At 44.8% G+C, this 11401-nt stretch overlaps 1 long non-coding RNA gene across 1 annotated transcript in view; it reads left to right on the forward strand.

Annotated features, from left to right (window-relative positions):
* The window catches only part of LOC130530221 (uncharacterized), a 34816-nt gene extending 25552 nt beyond the window's left edge, over positions 1–9264 (forward strand). The window contains exon 3 of the long non-coding RNA XR_008951772.1: positions 8953–9264. This is a non-coding gene — a long non-coding RNA (uncharacterized LOC130530221). The remainder of the gene's footprint in view (positions 1–8952) is intronic.
* The last annotated feature ends 2137 nt before the right edge of the window (positions 9265–11401 follow it).

An 11401-nucleotide genomic window follows, 5' to 3' on the forward strand; every position in this document is an offset into this window, starting at 1 on the left:
CCCACAGTGGTTTAAGATGCGTAAAATTGGTGGTGAAAGAGGAGATTGGAGGTGCAGCACAATACAGCTTTGGAGAACTTTAAATTCATTTTACTGGCCTTGGGGCAAAATATCCTTTTCAGGGGTCGCTCTCTGCACTGCTCGCGTCTTCTTTTCTTCTCAGACTGTCTACTTACAACTGTCATTCTCGTAAACTTATCAAAAATATTGATCCGTGGAGAGAAACATCAGGGATAGAAACGAGTGAAGCTAATTCTTTAGGCTGCCTGGACTGATGAAGATAACAGAGACAGAGAGACAGAGAAAGAGGGACGGGGGGGTGACACGGTGAGAGAATTAGATGATGAATGAGTGACCTTGCCTAAAGAGCTACACGTCCCTCCAGTGTGGCTTGATGGAGAGGTTGTGTAGGGCCCTGCTGTGTTTGTGTGTTTATCTCTGTGTGTCTGCATCTGTTCCGTTGTGCTCGCGCACTTAAGCGACGCGCATACTCTCGCATCTGTGAGCATTCTTCATGTAGTGTGGTCGGATTGAAGGCAAATTGATCCACCAGGGAGAGGAGATGCAAACATGCGGCAGACTGACGTTCTAAAAATACTCACCTCTTCCGACCGCTTTACCAAAACAGTGAGTTCAAGGAGATGTGAGATGGAAACAATGGCTGATCCCCAGCATAAGTTCACTATCGATGAGCGGCGCTACACCTGTGTCTGCAGTGCATACGATCAGCCCTAACTAATATGAGGCACCTCTCCTCCCCGCTGAGTTTGCAGATGCCAGCTGGAGGAACACGACTTTATTGCTCCGTCGAAATGTCAGCGTGCGGTCGTGCGTGTCTGCGCGAGTGTGCGAGAGACACCAGGAGAAGATGAAGGAGGACTTAATAATATATCGATTCGTCATCATGAATTCATCAAACTGCCCATCTTTTCAGCTACCAGTCAGACTAAAAAGGGACGTGGTTAAAGCGACGAGCTTTCGCCTGAGTATGTTGTGCACAAAACCCCCTTTTTTAGTCTTATAAGACTGCGACAGAGGTTATCTCATGCCGCTTTGCATTTCCAGCGTGCCACTACCAAATCTGTTCATTTACGGAGACACATTACCCCATGAACCATGTTTTAGCTGGTGTCACATCGGCTTTGTGTGCGCCCTGTGACGGGCCGGCGCGGTCCAGCGGAGTGCAACAAGATGAGTCACAGTAAAAAAGATGTTAGATTAAAGAAACGGGGCCACACGCAGCCTGCATAAGTGTAGCAGGTCGCAACAGCTTGAGAGTATCACGCCCAAAACACACACCCAGATGGACAGAATCGCCGGATTAAGGCTTCTTTCTTACGTCCCTCTCCTCACACCCCCTAAGATGCAGTAAAACGCTGCAGAAAAATGGGTCTGGTAAAGCTTAAGGTCACAAACCGTGCTAGGACAAAGACATTTTGTCTCAGTTTGGACAATTTATTTAAGCACCTCTGCTCACTGCAGTGCACGTCATGCGTGCGACGTGCACACCATAGAGCCAGGAAGGTATCGCCATTTTGTTCTGACAGGCGCTTGCCTGTGCCCAACGTTCGTGCTGCCTCTTCGCACCCATTTGTGAGCGTTGTATGTCTTACATGATGCGTCATACACATTTTCAGAATTGAGCGCGAGGCGCCTCTGCATCGAAACCATCCAGTTCATTAACCACCGCCCCTCCGAGTCACCTGTGCCACCACACAATAGTTGAGGTGAATGTTACATCCACAAGGATTGTTGATAACGGGCTTCAGGAACTCCCAAACCAGGGCTTTGAGACAAAAACTACATCTTTTTTTACAGCCTAACCGGGCCTCTTCTAGATTCCTGAAGATGGTTTTATCTCCTCCTCAGCCCTAAAAAACAAAAAAATCTCAAAAGCGATCAACAAATATGGAAGGTTCAGAGAGCAGCTGATGACCCCTCTGTTGTGCGAGTCATTAGAGGCATCTGGCACGTGGGGTGACTTATAATCAGGCCACTACCCCATACTGAGAGTGGAGGATTGGGGTTAAACTGCCTGGAAGAGGTTCTCCCTTGTACTGTATCAACCCTTCTAGAGGTTAAAAAACTAGACTCTGCACCAGCCTTTTGGTGAGAGATGAAGCATCTAACAAAAATAACCTGAGAATAGAAGTATTTTTTATCCTTTGCGCTTTTTAAATACAACACAACGACTAACAACCCACACAGATAAATCTGAATTGCGATTATCTTCTCTTGTTTTGTCCCGATGGCTCGGCCATAATCGGACTTCAAAGCAGTTTCAACATTCTGGATCGCATTGTAGAGGGCAAAGAGTGCACTGAGAGCCCCCACAACTGGGAGATGCAGTAGTTTTAGCACAGAGTTGGCAAGAACTTTGACATGGTCTTGTGCTTTTTGTGAAAAATAGATCAATAAGTGTTGTTCACAGTAAATTGACAGGATGGCTCTTTGGCGCTGATGATGTTACAAGACAGCGAGCAGTCTGGAGGGGTTTTTGTAGTGGGGGCGGCGGTGGTGGTGAAACAAGAAGCACATCCCACGAAACACCATCAAACCATTTAACCAGACTGGAGGTGAACTATGGCGTACAGCAAATCAATATGCATAAATCTTTCAGAGAAAAAAGAGAAGCGCGCTACACTTTAGCCTTCGTGTCAGATCAGGTTGAAGCGAGGGAGTGCTTGATGTGATCAGAGCTGCAACAAAGCATAAAGCAAGAGAGAGGATGACAGGACGGACTTGATATTGCATGAAAAGGGGCCACAAAGGTCACCTCGTAAGGAATGAGCCCGTGGAGACTCTGAGGGAGGGATCCGGTGTTTAGAGACAACAGTATCGCATGTTCGTCATGGTGATCCATGAGCAGAAAGGCCTGGAGGCACAGGAAGCAGAAACATGGCCAGCTGGTTAACAGCCTGCAGTGGGGAGTGGAAACCGGGGAGGGAAATGAAGTAGCTTTGAGCTCCACTCTGCAGTCCCTTTGTGACTTCCAGGAGTGCAGTCTTTATGGAACGAGCTGCCCCGAAGCCAAACTGATGGAGCTCAGGAGAGCGCAAATCTTTATGCGAACAACACTGAGTCAGGTTTTTTTTTTTTTTTAAAAAGGCTGAAAATAGTGAAGGCAGTGTGTCTGTTTGTCTCAATGTTGTGTCAAATCCCTGAACTCGTTGCAGCTTTAAACACAACACTTCTAAATAGTTTTCCTCAGCTGAACTTGCCATCAAAATGAGACATGGGAAAAGAGCAACTAAGAATGTTTTGTAATTTTTTAGAAGAAGCAAATATGAATTTAAAATGCTAGTTCTTTGTTTCCATGTGTGTGTGTGTGCGTGTGTGAGAGAGAGACCTTGTAGTTGCTAAATATTGAGTACCATAATATCTTCTAACTGTTCCCCACAATTTTTAAGGGCTGCTTTATGTTTTTTTGTAAAGTACTATACAAATAACATTTGTTTGATTTATTGAATGATTAAATACATGGATTAGAATCGGGTTGGTGGGTTTGTTGGGTTGGTTTGGTTAGGAAGCTGAGTAAAGCTCTATATACACGAAAGTCCCCACAAAGATAGAAATAGAGTGTGTGTGTATGTGTGTGTGCGCGTGTGTGTGAAACGTGCTGTGCAAACACAGATTCCTCAAGTATAATGAGTTGGTGATTGAGTTAATATGCAGATCCACGTGTGCGAGTTTAAGACCTGCTAACAAAGTATTCACGGACGGAACTGCAGGCAGAGGTTATGGCCACCACAGCTGGAGATAAGCCACTAATAGGCCTGTTAGTCGGGGTCACAGGGGTTCTCTACACACAAAAACCACATTACATGCCAGAGGTTGCACATTACCCGCAGCTTACAGAGGTCCACAGGTTAATGCCATAAAATAGGGACTGAAATCTGATGGCAGCTCACTGGCTGCACATTAATATGTTATCCCCCACAGAGTGAGGCAATTACTCTGCAGTTATGGTCAGCATGTCAAGTCAGAACAGCAAGAAGGTGCAAGTTGTGTCAGTAATGAACTGGTGTTGCTTAGTTAAATGGACTCCATAGGCTTCATAGAAATGTTGTTCATGTAACAATGAAATTAAAAAAAATAGTTTCAAATAATATCAACTCAATACACAATATCATTGTGTTATAATGCAGAAACAAACATAAGCATTGCTAATAAGTTAAAGGTAATACTTGTGCAACAGGGTATAGTTTAATAGTATAGAAAAACATAAAATGTGGATAAATTGAGCAAGGTTGGTATTTTATATTACGATAAGGACTCGAACGATGGCACCTGCTGTGTTTATAGCTGTGGCTTTAATGAATGCTTTCATAAGGGGGCAAAACTATTAAACTCTCAGCACACAGGAAGATAAATTGTGTCAGCCATTAAAAAAACAATCAACCCTAAAACATTTAAATTAGCAAGGATAAATAAAAATATTACCCATGAGTGATAGTGCTGCTGTTTAGTTAGCAAGATTTGGGCTCTCTAACCAAACCTGAACCAGTTGATGAACTATCTATAAAGATGTTGGGTTAAACATTTACCTCCAAGCTCAACCTTATTAATTTTTTAATCTAGCAGCATTAGCCAAGCTAATGCTTTAAGCTCCCATCTGGATTTGGTGAATCTGCCCATTGCCCATTGGATATCTCCTAAATGCAGATCATTCATACAAAAATGATTTAATTTAGCACGAGAAGCTTACAGTAACCTCAGGCTAACGGCTGAAAGTCATGTTTTTTAATCAGAAGTTCTCTCCGTCATGCAGGTATGCGCCCTAAAATGATCTGTCTACCCTAAACAACAGGTCCAAAAACGCTCACTCATCATCCCAACAGTCATTCTAACAGCGACGGCAGAATTATTTATTGATTCTAGGTCTGTTGCCACGCTTAAAAATCATGAGCTTCAACCATTTTATGGCTCTGGAAACATTTCTCTGGGGACAGCGACGCTCGGGCCTTCCTGGTAGAGGCTGAGCCCCTTAAATCTATATCTTAGATGACACCACTGCTGAAATTATTGCCTGTGTAAGGCAGCGGCAGCCTGGCAGCTCCGCCATGCCGGATGTGTCGGGTTGCTCTTTACAGTGTCTCAGCAGGAAGAGAGAGGTGGGGAGCTCGCTTGTATCTAACGTTTTAATTAACTTAAATGTTGAACGTGTGAAATTTAATATGAGAAATTAGAAGATGTTAATTTCCTGCTTTAGTGCGCTGGCATGAATAAACTTAATTAATTCAGAGCACAGAGTCTCAGAGCTTAACTCTCTGGAGGAAGGAGCCGGTGCTCATATGCAATGTGAAAGGCTGCGGATGAGGGGCAAAGACTGGGATTTACTATAAGCTATTACCTCTGCTCATATTCCCTGTAATCGGCTCCATTGTCGGCTTTTTATTTATCGGAACACATGGGCTGGCAAGGGCTGGAATCTTACGCTTTGTTGAAGACAGAGGATTTATTTAGACTTTACTTTGCGCCAACAAATGTTCAGGCACAGTTAATTATTCATTTGTGTTATAATTTGAAGTTCTGATTATTTTAAATTAGAGGCCAAAACGTTTGCGGTTCTGCGGCTGCTGCATGTGCGGCTTTGCGGATAATTGGCTGCGGTGCACAGATGTGTATGTTCCCCCGTTTGTGAAGTATGAAACGCGCATCTTTAGATTAGTCGTCATTAGGAAAACACTCCCTGGTCAGTGAGAGTGTTTCCTCCTGATAAGGCGGCGCTGTCCTAATTTTAGTCGGTGGAATCAACAATAAAGAGAAATGGTCTGAAACCATTTCTGCCCTGAGACTTTATTAGAGTTCCAATATAAACCACCACTGTGGGAATTGGCTTCTCATAGTAAAGGATGGAGTCTGATCAACAAATACTGATCTGGAAGTGCTGGCGTTGGCACTGGATTACACAGTCTGCTGTGATTACATCTCCTCTCTCCATCAGGGCTGTAAAACCTCCTCTATCAGCCAGAGGAGACTCTGCAAACACCAGTATAAACAGGTCTGCTGGTTACTAGTCCCCTCACAAAGTAACTGAATTTATTCAGAAACTGCTCCAGAAACATAATTAGTTATTGGGGGAATTAGAATTTGCATGACCTTTTCTTCACTTCTCTCCTTAATTCATGCACGCTGGACTCTGTCTGTCTGGTTTCCAGCCTGGTAAGAGAATTAAAAACGTCACTAAAAAAAGCAGGAGCCGTATTTGTTGTCACTGTATCGGTCCCCATAAGATGCTGCACATCGTTAAAAGTGCCAGAAAAATATAAACCTGCACCTCCTGTAGGAGGATATATGGCAGCTGTTACCGGATGGATGTGGGACTGAGAGTCAACGATTTTACATAAGAAGGAGGTGTTGCTGCAGAGATACCTCAGAGTGTTCTTGAAAAACCGTCAAAATGCACCTTAAATTCCGCCAGCGTGCATCTGCCATCGTTTGCAGTGCCGATGTGGGTTTTATTCCACTTTCATCCCCATCAGTGACGACTTCGTCCCCGGGCCATTCACCGCCTCGGCCCTGTTGCTGGAGGGGGCCCAGAGACAAGATTTGGCCTTTTACTGTCACCTGAAGAAGAGAATCCGTGCATTTGAAAACTACACGGTTGCATCTCCTGTTTAAAATGTTAAGAGCGTCCTTGGATGGACAGCAACACACGACTAAATGCAATCCTCTTTAATTAATTCAGCAGAACAGAAGCCAGTGTGGGCAGACATTCAACTCTATTTATACAGCATCTGTAGAATTACTGTCAGAAACCCAGGGCCGGACCCCCAAACAGCATGGAGGACACCGATCGGGGGGAAAGTCCTGCTGATAAAGGGGAGGATATGAGGCAATAAGGGAAGTGGGAAGGAGAGAAAAAGGAGAAGCAGACACATGCAGCATGCAAATACATCAGACAACGGCAATTTCATGGTTTGTTTCCTGAAGATGTAGATCTAAAACTAAGGGGGCAGACGTGTCGAGACCCCGATGAAACCCAGAACTGAATCCAAAGAATAACACTCGGAGGCGTGGGCGTGAAACAAACAGCCTGAGCACAATCTTAGCGTTGCTTCACCTGCTTCCATCTAATGTTTGCTGCTCACTATGAAGCTTGACTACATTACAGAGGCTGATACGACAGCTGCAATTGTTCCGGTTTTATCACGGAACGCAACCACAGATGCGAAAAGCGTCCTTGAAAGCGAACACAAAGTCGAGACTTGACATTGCTTTGAAAGGCTGACAATTAAATTTCTGTTCGAAGAGGAAAACAGCTGTGTGTTTAAACGCGCTCGTCTTTCCACATGCAAACTCCTGCTTGGTGAAATGAGGATAAGCAAACGACTGTTTAGCCAGGTGTTTTTGCAGTTATCTGACCCAGAGAAACACACACACACACACACACACACACACACACACACACACACCACACACACACACACACAAACACACACACATTGTTCTACCTTAGCACGTTGACTTTTATTATTGATCCTTTCAGAGCAAATGGACCTTTAGAGACCTGTTTATTAGGAAATACTGTTCCCTATTGGATTTCTATTTTGTATTCCGTAACATTTGACTTTTGCTATCAAGTATCACTAACAAGGACATTTGATGAGGTAACAGAAGCTGCTCTGATCAGAGGTACAGGGTGTCTGGTGGCCAAAACAGAGGTCACGCCCTTTGACTGGCCACTGGAGTGCAAGAGAAAACATGTTTGTGTGTTTGGTGATGGAGGAATGACGAGACAAGCTGAGCTTTTTTTTCATGTTGTGTTGGAGGAGGTGAAGAGGGAAGAAAGTGGAGGAGCAGTGCAGGGAAGGTCGGTGGAGTCGATATCCAGGTTCCCTCATGGCTGAAGTACTCCTCTAAGCTCCTCACCCTGGGCCTTCGTCCTGCTCTCCCTCTTTTTTTAGGAGTTAAAAAAAATGAACGCAACAAAAAGTGCAAGAGTGGTGTAAACACAGCCGATGCCTTCCGGCATCAATAAGGGATTTCAGAGTCTGAGAAATCTCAAGAAGTGCTGCTAGACGATGCTTTTGTGTAAATGTAACCCTTCACAGGTTGGAAAAAAGTCCCCATGAAAGCTAGACTGGCTTCTTCTTCACGCTCATGCAGGTTTTCATCGGACCCGACTTCTTCTCAACCGCAGTGTTGTTTCCTGAAGCCGACAGCACGTTTGTGTCATGGATTCCATTTCTGCCTTCAGCTTCGGCTACGTGTACTAACAAGAGGAACACATAATGCTGAAAGACTGAGACAAGTTGCCACTTCAACTCTTCCTTTCCATTATTCCTGTCTTTGCCTCTGACTCTCCCACATGGTCAGAATATATATATAAATATATATATAGTTCCTAAACTGCACTTAGCAGTAGCTATCATTAACACCAGGACTGGGCTTTCATCCTCATCTACTACTGTTTTGGTAAAAATGGCTTAACTCATGCAAACATGCACTCTAAATCTCTCGCTTGTTTCCAGTGGATTCATTCATTCCAGTAATAACTGTCACCAGTCTGTGCATGTAACTCCAAGGTACAGTGGATGTGCCACTCACCTTAAGTGGACACCTAAATCGAAGCTAAAACTGGCTCCCGATAATCTCCACGGAGTCTAAATTGCAGTCGTGCACGTGCTCTCTGCTGCGGATGCGTTTCATACTGTGAGGATAACAGAATAAAAATGCCTTTGCTATGTGGCTGCTGAACGATTTACTTTATATGCCAAACCTTGATCTGTAACTAAAGCGCCCCACTGAGATGAGAATATGAAATGAGATTTCACATGCTGTCATGCCGTGGGGGGTACTGTTTGTGCGCCCGTGCACTTTTACAGTGCGGATATGAGCGTTCGATGCTCGAGAGAGGACGTTGACTTTTAGCGCTGCTCTTGAAATGTAAAGGCGCTTGTGTGGTAATGTTTCCAGATTTTGATGCAGTTCTTGATTTTTTTGCAGTGTAGTTTGGTTCTGACCCAGTTCAACCCCTGGCCTCAATCAGGAGAACCTTCAAAAACCATCCCTATCCAGGTCAACATTGGGAGAAATCCTAACGAAGGACTCAGGAGAGAGAGAGCAAAATGAACAAAATGGAAGCAATAGTACCGTCGATTGATCGGGAAAACGTCTCCATGATGCTGTAAAAGAGCAGTCAGGCGTTGTGTGTGCCGGAGCTGGATATTCTGGTTGAGAAGCTCCTGTTTCTCTGCCCTCTGGTGAAAATTACACATCCCTTTTGTTCTGACTTGAGTAAAGACAATTCTTCCAGAACTCGCATGTTCTTGCTTTTCTGTGCTGCATTTAATGACTTCAACACAGTTTTTCAAACAGGCACGCACTCACTCTCTCTCTCTCTCTCTCCCTCTCTCTCTCTCTCTCTCTCTCTCTCTCACTCACACTCACACTCACACTCACACACACACACACACACACACACACAACACACACACACACACACACACACTGTAAAAGTACTCAAGGCTTAACCGTCGATCCAGCGTGCTGAACTTTCTGCTCTATCGACACTTCAGCTGAGATTAAATAAAGCCTGCCCCCCCTCTCCTCTTTGATGCCCCCCCAACTTCGACACCTCCCTCACTCTTTGCCCCCCCCACAGCACTTCCCTTCCACGCCGCTGTTTGCGTGTTTGCGTGCCCCCTCACAGGCGTGCAGGATTAGCGTCACGCTGCGCTTCTGTCGGTGTGTGTATGCGTATGCATGAGACCGTGCACGTGTACTTATTCACGGCCTTGTGTGTGCAGGAAAGCCCGTGGAGATTATCATTTATCTCTCTGCTAATCACGTCCGTGCTGAGGAATCCTGCAGAGGCATAAGAGGAGTGGCACAACAAAATTAAAGCAGCAGTGATTACTTGAGCCAGCTCACCCCTCTCACTCTCGTGTCACTCCTGTTTCTATCACCCCCCCACCCCCACCCAAACAATCAAGCCCAAAAATACGATTGCTGTGTGCTAAAGAAGCAGCAGCTTTTTGCCACACAGGTCTTCAGTGAATATTAGCCTGCACATTGCATCCTTCCACAGATTGGCTGCACCAATATGTTGCTTTTTAGCAACGTGCACGCATTTGTGCAGCACTGGTGGCGTCACACCCTCAGCAACTGGGTTCTGTAATTTCACTGGTGCATTGTGATTTTACAACTGTGCTGTGCGTCCCATGTGACTGTGCAGCAAGCACCCCTGTCCTCCTGGAGGGCCGCGGGGCGATGCATCCATCTGCTGCACTTTTGAGGCAAATTTAGTGTAGATTAAACGAAGATTTGGTGGTGATGAAATAAAGGGATGAAAATGCAAAATGGAGGCCCTGTGTCTCCTTTGGGCTGGATCTCAGCACAACTGCTTTTAATGCTAACATTATGCTAATGTAGGCGTCTAAATCGTCCTTGTTACATCTTTGACATCATAAACATCCTCACTGGATTGCTGCATTTATTCCAGCTTTGCTCTTGTCTCTCTTGTTGCCAGTGTTGATGATGAGTTGTCACGATTGTTCCATCATCAGATACTGAGAAACTACAGCTGCTAATGGTTCCTGAAGAAAAACAAACAAAAAGGAAACCGACCTTTGAAAAGATAAAAAAAAACAAGTTAATCACTAAAGATAAAGTACAAAAAGAGCTCAGAAGCAGCAAAATTCACTTTCCCAGCTATCAAATCAGCCTTTTGGCTAAGATTAACTGATTATCTGTTAATTGGTTCAGAGTCATTTCTTACCAGCTGCAAATTCAGCTGAGGTCACAGATCTCGGTGCCTTGCATCCTCATTCATCCCTCCTTCGTGATAAAGACCTCTGTCTGAGCCAGTTTAGGGGAGGCTGAAAGTCTGTGGGCTCAGGTTAAGCATGGAGAGGATTTGCTGCCTCTCTCTGTCGAGCTGCTGGGTTAGAGGGGGTTAGCGGAGCATTGAGGAGGCTGGAAAAGGGAACCGTCATGAAAAATCGGAAGAAACTGGGGGGGTAAAAAATCAGAAATTCACAATCAAGTGAGAAACGATAAGACGGAACCAACTGGACAGAAGGAACAAAGCTGAATAAAGAAGGATGACAAGTCATCAAGCCTGAATCTTCTTGTTGAAATGATTTAATGGATTTCACAGCAGCAGGAGGACCTGCGTGTTTGGAGCGACGGATGGGGACTGGAGCGTCTCGAACTAATACAACATAAAAGAATAGCCCGCGAGGACTGTCGGCTGAATTCTGCTCGAAAAGAGACACGAGGAAAGTTTTACGACATTGATTCTTCAAAACTGACAGAAAACATTTTAGGTGAGGTCGACTGGTCTGTGATTCAAAATCAGACGACCAAACCGGACAAAACGAGACAGAAGAGGCGCTTTTTTCTGTTGGAAGGAGCGTCTCAAACAGAGTCGCCACCTTTCAAACGAGTTTGT

This window comes from Takifugu flavidus, chromosome 8 (genome assembly GCF_003711565.1).
Source record: "Takifugu flavidus isolate HTHZ2018 chromosome 8, ASM371156v2, whole genome shotgun sequence".
In the NCBI taxonomy this organism is placed as follows: Eukaryota; Metazoa; Chordata; class Actinopteri; order Tetraodontiformes; family Tetraodontidae; genus Takifugu; species Takifugu flavidus.